Raw genomic sequence first — 12,693 nt, 5'->3', positions numbered from 1 at the left:
AGCTTGTATGGAGCTTTTTTTTATTATGAAGATTGCTCTATAAAAGTGTGCACTCCGGCTTTCCAGCTTTAGGGGCAGTAGAAGCTGCACAGTTTGCGCCTTTTATTTCTTGCAATAAAGAAGAGTTGCTGGCAACAAAATTTTTTGTTGTTTTGATGGCGCATTGTCACCATCCTTCAACACAACGAAATCAGTTTTCACTGAGTAGAAACCGATTTTTTAGACAATAATGACAGAAAGCACAGACTGACTGAAATATATAAAGTTTACCTATTTAAAGAAGCACTTGAGTATTTTACACACAAGAAGCAGTAGTAAAAGACAGGCATGCAGTTTCAATTGAAATGTGAAATATTTGAGTAAACTATAGAAAACAGTCCTTTTATTGCGGCCGTTGACATATGCTAAAACTAAATCTTACGATTGGCGATAGGAATATTTGCAGCCTGGATTTCGAACCCTGCTACCATTACTCGGAAGTCATTCCACTGTATGTGTTTGTGTTTCGTACTTTAAAAAATTTTCGTAAGCCGCACGGAATATTTGGAACTGTCTCCTGTGTTTGGTGCAAGAACTTAGTTTCTATTCTTGGAAACGCGAAAAAATGCACCACCAGACGTTCTTTTTTTATGATGCCGTAGGCGCAACGCTGAGCTCTCTGTATACCGGTGCTTTTCGCTAGAGTACTGAATGCAGCAAGAGCAAAGGCAGCTGCGGTAAGCTCTGTGTAATTATACAAAAAAATTATCTGGAAAACGCCTCTTTTTCCTCAGTTTCGGCAAGACATGCTAAGAGCACCTTGACCGACAAAGGCTAAGCACAGATGCAACAAAACAGAAAGAAAAGCAGATGTCCGTTCACAACAGGAGTGATTAAACACAAATTGAGCTAAAAAATAAGGAAGATTTCTCATAGTCCATATGTTCCCAATTTTTTTGAAATTTTCGTAAGGCAGGAGAATGAACCGTTGATAAATCTACATCGAAATTTTTTCGCTTAAAAAGCTGTAAAAAGGTGCTTTGGGCTTCCTTTCAAAAATGAGGGCTGTAATAAAAAAAATTTTAATTATCGCTATTCCAGGACGAACAGCAGGACAACCTTTTACGCTAACATGAAATGCGTTCTCGGACCTTCCAGAGGAGACCTATACTGGAATGTCATTACAACAGTGCGTATTATCTTCCGCGGTAAATGGAAGGCAACATTTCCCATGATGTCGTCCCCGGCTCATTACCCAGTGTGTCACTCATGCTGCATATGTAGAGGACAAAAGCCTTTTCCTCGTGTCAAGGTAATCCTGGAATGCCATACTTTAGGACGCCGATAGCAATTCTTATTTCATTCTTTCTGTCCTTCAGTTGATGTAAGCATACTTTTTTGAAGGATTTATTTTCGTGCAGTTCTATATGGCGATGCTGAGACGAGGGCACCTCATGCCGAAAGAAAAAAAAATCATTTCTGGTCGGCACGTGCCATTAGAGTCGAAAATATAAGGCCAAAGTTTTCCACCCTTCGACCATTGGTCTCTAAAGAGGAAGGTGAGTTTCTCTCCAGTTAAGGCCTTCATCCTCCGACAATAGCGAGTAACTATGAAACATATATAATTGATCGTCTCACGAGCCCACACCCACGCTGCTGCAAAAATTAGTGTTCGATTCACATATTATTTCAAGCATATTTTTAGACCAAATTAAAAACCAGCTCAATAAGCGTTGTTTTTACTTAAGATTCACGCCCTTTTTCAAATCTACTGGTTTAGTTTTAGGAACTCTAATAAGTTAGAGGCACTTTGTATTGCTTCAGCATCAGGATTCAGCATTCCGATTTACGATTCAGAATTCAAGATTCAGGATTCAACATATTGGAAATTAATACACGCCGTTATCGCTTACGAACCATTGAAGTTGGCCACCAGTGTGAATTACCTTTGTCGAGTGCCATTATTAGCGCATTTAAAGCATAATTTTTCTTCTCTAGCTTTTACGACCTCCGTTTCGGTTGCAGTGCTACTCTTGAAGGCACGTAACTTCCAGGTACTATAAGGAGAGATTTCTTCTATGCTATTATTAGCTCGAAGAAATAATTGTAAAAGCCTATGCATTCGAGTCTTGGAGCCGGTGCTGCGAAAGGCAATGGAGCTGCAGATTACAGGCGATTATTCACCACAATAATGAGAATGTTTTTTGTTGCTACGGAGAAGATTTTAAAATGTGATGTAACCCAGCGAGAGATTTAAGAGAGAAACCTGAGCCTAGATAGGTTTCTTTCCAAGCAGATGCTACGTCTCCGCCTTCAGAGCGGTATTCATAGCAGGATGAACCGACAGTAGCAATTTTTCCATATTCTAGGAAAGCAATAAGACCGTAATGCTGATGCGTACATGATTTCATGCATGTTAGATGCCTCCATTCTGTCAAGAACCACCGGAAACCCTCAATATCAGATGTAAAATTGGACACACGTGAAATTATAATTTCTTTATGTTTGCTGTTTTCCTACTTTTTGAAGCAGAGTCAGCGTGAAAGCGCGTAATCGCCTATGGATCATTTCTGCTTGAAAATCGCTCTTGAAATTGTGTTGATGCAGTCTGCAGGAAAGAGTAGATGTCACTTAGCGCAGTTAATAAAGCCGTTCTTATAAGCAGATGAGCACGTAAAAAGCGCTATTCGTTCCTGTCATACCCAGGTACTTCGCCCAGGCGCTATGAATTCCAAGGCTGTTCTCATCGCGGTGGCCATTTTTGGCTTTCTGATATCAGGTAAGCAGCACAAATAAATTTTGTTTACCTCTAGAAGCACTCTTCGCACGGCGTTGAAACTACATACGCTCTAAAAAGTCGATGATTTTTGTTAAGTGCACCGATATTATCGATGAACGAATATTTTGAGGCAGCCGCTAACAAATATTTGTTGAACACGAAGAGAAAAATAGTGTAACCGTGGTAATATATTCGTTAAGAAATAAGGCGCAGTTAGACTTTCACAAAGATCGAGAAGCACAACCTAATGCACATCATTCGATTATACCCTCAAACATTCCAGTTGCGCGCCCATATAGCGGTTATGAATTATCCGTGAGAGGATATTTACGAGGGGGCTCGTACGCCGAGGTGAGACAATGGGACAGCATTGATAACTGCCTTTTCGCGTCGGCAGCACTGGGAAGCCAAAAACAGAGGAGGACCACAGCTGTGCCACCGAGGTATTTTAGTGCGAATAAAATGTAAGTGAATCTGTTTTTTCGTCCGTGAAGAAGGGTCTCCAAGAAGGAGTCAATTAAAAGGTACACTGAACTGACCACTTTGCGCAGAAACTATATAGCAATGAAAATTGACCTCTTGAAGGACCAACCTATGTGTTTACCACCTTTTTTTGGACCCTTTTCAGAGGCTATGGTAACCAAAGCTGAAGTTGCTACAGAAGCAAGGGCTGAAGCCGTGGCAATCGAACGTGCTGAGGAAGGTCCACAACAGGCCGAAGGACGCATTAACGGAGCTCTCTTGGATTCACTGTCCGCTGGTCGCATTGATTACAGCGTCCAGGACTCCTAAGGAACTGCCTTACATCTCTTTTTCTAAAGATATGCACAACACTTCTAAGCCGTCTTCACTTCATGCTCACAACTTGAGCTGTGAGGAGAGCGGTTAATGCAGACAAAATGAAATAAACACGAGTGAAAAAGGTACAAAGCGTGCGTTCTTGTTTCTTAATGGTGGATTATGTTTAATATTTGCTCCATCAAATGCTTAAACGAGACACAGAGGAATCCTATTGCGCGCAAGTGTGGAGAAGCAGGCGGGAAGAACAGTGTTCGGCCTGCAACTGCCCAGACGGCGACTATAGAACAGGGAAAGAAAGAAATAGGCAGAAATGGGAAATAGGGTTTTACAAAAATCTGCGGCACTAAGTTTGCCCACCTACTGCAGAGGTCGTGTTAGCAAAATAGTTGCATTTGTCTGGAATATTTCAGTAGAAGGCAGCTGCCTTGGGTAATGTCCTGAGTACTCGAGCAACAACGAGGCAGCAACATCCGTTCAGTGACATGTACTTGTGGTCTTAGTTCTGCACTCAGCTATGACGCACCCAAGTTTCTGAGATTAGCGGCACTGTAAAACTAGTGCCACATCAGATTGCACTCTCTGCTTCACAAAGCCTACGTTTCCTTTCGGCGGCAATAAATCGCCTGAAGGCACGACGTCCACTTGCTGTCCGAAGCGATGGGCTTCACTTAAAATTGATTCTTGTTGCCTTTTGACTTATGCAATGTGGAGAAAAGGTACCGCTTCGCTGCGGCTGTTACTTGCCTGAGCGCGGTTAGAATTGTTATTAGGGCGTTAGTAACATACTTTTAACTTTTAAGAATTTTCAAAACGCAATTTCCCTAGCCGCTATGACCCAAAGTCTTTTCAACGTCACACGTCCTTGTTGAAAACCACCCGCTCTCAGAGCTACGCGGGGCAAACTTATTCAATACGAGTCACTCCGTCGTGCACGCCTCTGGAGATCTTACTCTTGCATGGGCTACTACAGCGAGTACCGATGGGTATCACGATGCGGGCAGGGCAAATTCTTCTGGAATATGTGGGTTGTAGTGACGCCTCGTGATAGAAATCTCTTCGCAGCGTTTCCTTTTCGAAGAGGGCGCGTGGACGTTCAAATTTTTTAAGCCACAGAGCCGAAGAAAGTAGCGTTCTTGAAATCCTAGAAACACATATAGCACTTATTACCAGCCGAACAGAACGCTCGTATTGCAATCCAGAACACAAATGTAACTGTAAGAAGATTGGCTATTGAACTTATTTAAACAGGCTGGTAGTTAACGTGATCGCACAGTTTTTTTATGCCTGCAAAAACTGGTATGAGCAGTTCTCGACAAAGCCATCGAATACTGCTCTCTGGCGAACTTTTCGTGCAATGGAACATGGTTCCCGTCGAGCTGACGCAGCGGCCACAGCATGCTTCGCAGCTAACTTAGCTCAGGATCATTTCGCCAGAGAGGCTGCGTGGAAGTTTTTCCCCAAGTATAATGTTGCCTCCAAGGGTCATAGGAGCCCCCTTGCCTGCCATTCCAGCATATCTCGATAAGCTCCCATATACAGCCGGCGCCGACAGAATTGCAAGCCTATTTTCAATGCGCGAGTTTCTTGCAGCAATAGACGAGGCCGTCGCAAGACTGCGCCCAGTCCGGGCTACATTCCGTACGAGGATTACAAGAACTTAAGTTCCGCTGTACTGCCTCAACTCCTCGCCACCATTAACAAGGTATGGAAAGAAGGCGTCGTACCAGAAACCTGGAAATTGGCTATTGTAATCCCCATACCAAAGCCGGGAAAGCCGCCGATAGACCTCGGAAATTTCCGGCCTATATCGTTTAAGCCAAAATTATGCAAGCTTACCGAAAAAATTCTTGCCACATGACTGTCATGGTAGCTTGAGCACCATGGTTTCTACCATCCCGTCCAAATTGCCTTTCGTACGTACATAGGTACAGAAGATGGACTGGCTGTTTTGGCGTCAGCAGTTCTGGCCTCAACTCGCAGCCACAATGTATGTACTGTACTGGCCATGGACGGTGAAAAGGCGTACGATAATATCAGTCATGCTGCCGTCCTGGAATCGCTTGACTTGCTACATTTCCCCGTTAGAGTGCGAAATTTTGTTAAATCCTTCCTTGAAGGCCGACACTTTGCCATACGCCTCGGTGGTGAGGCCGTCGGATCATTTGTGCCTCTTCGCGGCGTTCCCCAGGGATCGGTGTTATCGCCAACATTATTTAATAATGCTTTTATCCCGCTTGCTTGGCGCTTACATGATGTCTCTGAAATTAAGTTCTTATTGTATCCTGATGATATAACGGTGCGGAGCACTCACAACGACCTGATGACTCAAGCAGCAGGCGTATACAAACAGCCATAGATATTACGTCGACTTTTGGTTCTTCAATTGGTCCGCAGCTTTCAGTGAGCAAAACCAGATTCGTGTCAGTCGCCAACCGCTGGGGGCGCCGTAAACTGGCTGCAACACCAATTCGTCTCCATCTATCTTGAGCTCCAATTCAAGAAAGTTCGATCGTAAAAACCTTGGGCTTGACAATACACGAGTCAGGAACAGGTACTGCTTGGCTTCCTCGGGCTAAAAAGCAAGCAATTAAGGCGCCGAGGTCTAATTAAACGAATTGCTCCTAAAACACGCGGAGCCCGCTCTCATGTTGCACGAGAGTTGGTGCGGGCGGCTGTGCCGCCGCACCAACTCTCGCACCAACGAAGTTCAATTCCAGCATTTGACGAGGGCTCAATGGGATCGTCTAGAAGCTGTTAATCGAGAGGCAATGAGGGTCATCACTTGCCTTCTCCGCATTCCCCGATCGTGGCGCTCCAAGAACATGCGCAGCTGAATACACTAGATGAGCTGGTGCAGCAACGACGCGATGCTCGCCGCCTAAAGTCAAGCCTTACACACACAACGTGTGCACTCAGGACATATGCTTCATCGCACTCCATTCTACAGCCACCCCCGCCAGTTCTTCCTCCTTGGCGTTTTGTGCAGCTAAGCGACAACAAGCCAATTGATCTACGTCCGCCATCATCGCGACCGAATTACAGAGCAAGAAGCCTAACTGCCGCATGGCTCCATCGTTATGTACGTTGACGCAAGCATCCAGGCCTGCGAAACAACGGCAGTTTACTGTCCTTGCAAGCCTACTCCGTACAAAACGTCAAAGTTTCGCCTCTCAGAACCTCCTTCCTCCTTCTGTGCGGAGATGCTTGCGGTTCAAGAGGCACTTTGCTCTGTGGCCGCCGTTCCCATGCTATCCACGGCCCGCATTGTTATTTGCACCGGCACCCTTCACGTCACACGCCTACTACGACTAGTCAGTCGCACCCCAGAAATCTGCCAAGACATCCATCGTCTAGCGGCACGCATCCCGCCGCAAATCAGTATTGAGTGGGTCCCGCGTGACCTCCTGAGCGCACAAAGCCGCGCAGATTCTGCGACCCGCCTTTAGACCGCAACCTTGTCTTTGCCTCGAGTCCTCACTCTGATGATACCACCCTCCTTTAAACAAGAAAGGAACACCTCTGGAGCCGCACACGTGCTCTAAACCCTCCGTGTGCGGTAACCCTCCCCCGTGGTCTTACCCGTGCAGAGGAGGTTGCGCTTCGGAGGATACGGGTCGGGGTTGCCATAACTCCAGCCGTGACACGCAAGTGGCCGCATTTCAAATATTGATATCCCCGCCCCGGGTGTTCAGTCTGCAAGAATAGAGACTGTGAGGCGGATATCCACCGCCTGTTGTGGGACTGCCCGGCGCTAAAGCCGACGAGAATTCGGCACCTGGCGACAGTGTAACTATCACCGGACAATCCGTACTGCTATATTGCCCGGACACAGGGTATATATCATCGTTCACTTCTTGATTTCATCAAATCAGCCCACCTTCTATCATTTATTTAAGCATCTTACTCATCTCTCACTTCATAGTTTTTTTGTGCCCTGAGGCAATAAACCTCGCGTCAAAAACATAATAATAATTGGCTTTTTGGGGGAAAGGAAATGGCGCAGTATCTGTCTCATATATCGTTGGACACCTGAAGCTAACCGTAAGGGAAGGGATAAGGGAGGGGGTGAAAGAGGAAAGGAAGAAGGAGGTGCCGTAGTGGAGGGCTCCGGAATAATTTCGACCACCTGGGGATCTTTAACGTGCACTGACATCGCACAGCACACGGGCGCCTTAGCGTTTTTCCTCCATAAAAACGCAGCCGCCGCGGTCGGGTTCGAACCCGGGAACTCCGGATCAGTAGTCGAGCGCCCTAACCACTGAGCCACCGCGGCGGGTCTCGCTTAAAAAAAAAAACAAAAAACAATCCCGATATCTCGCAAGTTCTGTTTTAGATCCAGTGGTTAACTTTCGCTTAGACAACCTGTGATTGGTTATATAAGTTTGTGATTTTGATCAGCCTCTCATCAATAATGTGATAATTTCTAGCTAAAAAATTCTAACTGGAATGTATAGGAAAATACAAGTGCATGACGACGGCTAGATCTCAAACATCGACCTCCACTTATAGAGACTTATTCTCTAAATTTGTGTGCTTCAGCGGCACTGTCCAACCTTGCATATTCGAGTAGCGCAACCTTTATTGTATTCATCAACGCAAATTGTGCGTATTGGTGGTGACTGGGCCCATCGTCTAAAAGAGCAAACATCATGTCGGACGCGATCCAACGCGATGGCGGAAACGCTGAAAGAAAGAGAACACTAATCCCAATTTGTGGAGCAAACGATTGGAAGAAGACAGCTTTGGCCTACTTGCCCACTTTTAGTCGAACTTCACCTACACAAATTCCCCATGGTCAGTATCAGTAACGATGTCAATAAAAAATTGGAGGACACTTCAGCTCGCCTTTGAGAGGAGAACGCCTTGGCGTTATGTGGGCGCCTCAGCTTGTCGCCAGCCGGCCGAGGAGAGGGGACGGGTGCTTGTTGACGGTTTAACCGCAGCCGCGATCGGCAGAAGAGCGTGCGGAGGAGAAACAGGAATCGGCTCAGCGCGTTGACAGCTCAGCTGCACTTTGCTCCTGCCTCTGGTGCTCGCGTACGGAGCACAGAGGATATATCTTTTACCACAGAAAATACCATACAGAGAATCCTTTACCAGAGAGTGCATCCTTTGTGAACGCCTGCCTGATCATTTGGTTGATTTAAGTCTAAGGTTGCCCTTATTCTGTGAGCGATAACCTCAGTAAATACCCTGTAGGCTACAGATAGTAAGCTCATCGGCTTGAAAATCTTCATGTCCTTGACATTCTCCTTTCTTATGAAATAAGATAATGTTAGCGTTCTTACAATCCTCTAGTACGGTCGAAATCATAAGGCAGTGCGCATACAGCTTCGAAATTTGCTCCACTTTTTGCGCTGCTACAAATCAAGCAAATATTTCTGAACAACCATTGAAGTACGGCGAAGCATGATATGAGAAACTTTCTTGTGATCGAGAAGTACTGGGGTATGTGGCAAATGTTGCACGCGTTTATTTATATCTGTGTTATGAAGATAGGTCAATACATAAACAGGGACTCAGGAATGAAAACGAATTAATTACTCAATCGATTATTGAATCTACTATTCTAATCTCTATTTATTAAATGAATCAATCGCTTATTTTAAGTGCTTAGCAATACCGCATTGGTTAGAATGCTATTAAACCGGAACAAAACGATTGTTTGGTCGTTTTTGTATATGAATATACAAAGAATTTAACAAGGAAAACTAATGAAACTGGAAACGGAACTTTGATGGCGATAAAAAAAACATGTGTCAGCAAAGCCAGCGCATTAAGACAAATCTTGACAAATAGACAGAAAGCGTACTGAAACATCGCCGTGTATGAGGTTCCTGCACACTTCTGGAGCATAATTCAAAGCGCAAATGGCAGGGAGAGAGAAACAAAACAGTGATTATGTTCATATGTGAATGCCAGCTAAAGAACAAAAGATTTCAATTTGTTCTAAAAAAAAACTAAGAGCTTTAATATGTGCTTTGACGATTAGTGCAAGTACTATAGGCAAATTGAATAGTGTCGATTGTCCGAAGAATGTGCTCTGATAGGAAAACTGGACCTAATAATTTTGTTCGCAAGGCGAATGTTAACAAGCCTCAGCAGTTCTCTGCACAAAATGTCATTGTGTACAAGTTTGTAAAGGAAAAGAGCATCTGCCGGCACTCGTTGACGTCTCAAATTAGAAACACTTGCAAGATTAGACATCTAACAGCTTAATCTGCTTTCAGGTTACCGAAGCGGTGCAGGAAGATGAGCAAAACGACATTCTGTAACATTTCTCTACGGTCAGTGTTGAGCCTACACATTTCAAACCCGGCAGTTTATCTCTATTCGTGAAAACGCACACAGAGATGACTAAGAATTTAGCTAAAAAAGGAGACGTTGAAAATCTCTTGAAAATCTGGACGCACCGAAAAGACAACGAACAGCGATCCGAGTAACCTTTGAGACAGGCCAAAAACGTTAGAGAAAAATTGATGGGTCTCCCCAAACGCACGTATTGGCCGCTTTCAGCACAGCTGCACTTTTGACAATGCAGGAGTAAGGCAGTTGCTTTTTTTTGCGACTGTAGGAGACCAACTTTCGCTTTCGCTGCATCTAAAATTGGTTTCAGGATTGTAGCACTACCAACGGTACAATGATATCAGACTTGAAAGCATTGCAGTTCGAAGAATGCTCACTTCCTTAGGTAATTTTGTCATCGGCATGCAGCGAAAACTAAGAGATCGTTTTGGCAGTAGCAACATCGCTTACAAAACAAAGAGGACCTATTACAGATTCATCGGGCACAACTCTAGCTAATATTTTTCCTAATATTGATACAAATAAGTTATTCTAGACAAAGGTGTTGGTGCTGGAGGAATTGTTCCCTTGAATTGTTTAAGCAAATGACTGATTGTATCAGGGTGCCTAGTCCAGAATAGTATTCGCTGACACTGCCGCCCTTACTAGTTCGATGAAGCGGACATGGTCCTCAAACTGCGAGCAAGTCACAGCGCAGCCGCATTTCACCCACGTAAGTGAAGTTGCAAATGGACCTGGTTGGTTTGCCATATTAATCTTCATTAGTGCCCTACTAATTGGAACAAAGAGCACTCGTCGCAAAAATCATGCGTACAGATAGGGCGACTACAAGCAAGCAAGGAACATGCAGCCTTCATGTTGTTCGTTTACTTTAGTAGCGCACCAACGAATTTAAATTCACCCCTGGATCGTTCGCTGAGAATTGTGCACTAATTCTGGATTGTTCTGACCGGTCCAGACCAAATTATATAGACTTACGATTCCTCCACAAAAGCTGCGAAAAGAGCAAACTATTTCGCGTCTATGCATGTAACTTTAATCTAGATTAGAATGTCTGGTTCTATTACCCACTATTCTTTTTTGTAGACTAAACCCTTATAATTGATTTCATGTACAGGGTAGCATTCGTAGGCAACAAACTGATATTTAAGGCCTAACTTCTCTCAGTGTGCTTCCACAGCACACATTTAACATCCGATTGCACTAAGTTGAAAACCGTAATCTACTCTTAATTAACCTGTGTTGTTTAAACAGGACACGAACATTAATGAAGTGTGACCAATGTGATCTCGAGGAACACCTAGAAAAGGCGGGCACAAAATTTCTCGTGTTCCTGTAATTGTCTCATACAAACACCTAACTACTCGCGTTAGTCTTGTTATGCAGATGATATATTGAGGAACAGTTCTCGCTACGTGATTACTGACAGAGCAAAACTTAAGATATCACTGATGCTTTGATATATATCGGATCGCTCTTGCAGCGCTGGATACTAAACCTTCTTTCCAGAGCTGGTAAAATTCGCAGTAATTATTTATCAATGCAGTGTTGTTCCATCCTCCTCATATTGCGGGCATGTGCTTTGTGGCTTGGCGTATGTCCTATAGTAATTCGTCATCAGCTTGAGCCATTCGCCAACCATTCATGTTTGTCTTTGGTAATTCTTAGCACAATGTGATCGCTAAATTTATAAATGATCCGAGTTTTCTCAGGCAACTACATATTAGCCTGACGGGATTAGTTACGCTCCTTGTAATAGTCGAAACGCTATTTGGCGCGTGCTCGATATATAAAACGTCCACAAATTTTTAAACCGTTATTTTTATTAGTAGGTTTAAAGGTACAAATTACAAAACGAGAAGAATGAACGGTTCTACAGCCGAAGGTGTGAGCTAAAATACTGAACTGGATTATATCTTAATTCTGAAATATTCTCACGCTGTTTCTTTCCATAAAAATTCTCCATTTCACCGATTCATTGTAGACAATATATGGTCAGATTGCTATTAGTTTTGGACCTAAAGGTATTTTACGCATCTTATGTGTTCCATTTATAAGACTGGCAAATATCACTCGCTTGCGACAAACAGAGCGGCAAATTTCTATCAGTAGTCACTCTTCTGATATTCGTCACTTTGAAGATGAATAACCTCTCTCTCCGCCCGTAGTGCCTCGGTAGAAGCGTTGATATTTCTGGTCTTATTTTTTGATAGTTGACGCACGTGCCTACCGGAAATAAAGCTGTTTTTTCTATTTATTGTTTCTTCTACTTGTTTGGTCTGACCAGGTTAATCAGGCCTACTGTCATTTGTAATAAGGATTAAAACGTTTATCTTGACATGCAAAAAAACACATAACTAGAGAGGTAGCTTTAAACAGAATCCAATCAAACCTTTATCTTGACATGGATGAAACGAGCCAACTCATATTGTTGCCTCAGAGATTGAGGAGTAATAGTGTGCGTGGTTTACTGACCCGTTATATGCATTGTCAGAGACCGAAGCTTTATATGTGATAAATGAGGATGATAATATGAACTCTTTGAATGGCATTCCCGTTTAATTTTTGCCCAAACATACAAAGAACAAGCACTCAGAAGCTGCACAGTATCACATGTGGGCTTTTGCTAATTTGAAAACCCAAACTGAAATACAGCTTGAATAATCCCTGGCAGGACTATTTCAGGCTAACGTAGTTCCGCTTCATTCATTGTAGGGTGCCTTTCAATCAAACGACAAACTTTTTCAGTTTAACGAATCTTCCCGCACAAGTAGCATTAGGTAAAGTAAATAATATTGATGGAGCAATATTGTTATGTGAGGGAAATC

The 12,693-nt window shown here is 43.7% G+C and overlaps 1 long non-coding RNA gene across 1 annotated transcript; it reads left to right on the top strand.

Annotated features, from left to right (window-relative positions):
* Positions 1-2,618: 2,618 nt before the first annotated feature.
* On the top strand, positions 2,619-3,687 carry LOC144118751 (uncharacterized). The gene is made up of 2 exons (XR_013312123.1): positions 2,619-2,758; positions 3,387-3,687. It is a non-coding gene; the product is annotated as an uncharacterized LOC144118751 (long non-coding RNA).
* Positions 3,688-12,693: the final 9,006 nt, after the last annotated feature.

The sequence above is a fragment of the Amblyomma americanum genome, chromosome 2 (assembly GCF_052857255.1).
Source record: "Amblyomma americanum isolate KBUSLIRL-KWMA chromosome 2, ASM5285725v1, whole genome shotgun sequence".
Taxonomy (NCBI): domain Eukaryota; kingdom Metazoa; phylum Arthropoda; class Arachnida; order Ixodida; family Ixodidae; genus Amblyomma; species Amblyomma americanum.
Note: the sequence above shows the minus strand (reverse complement) of the source record. Positions and strands in the feature narration are given on the sequence as shown.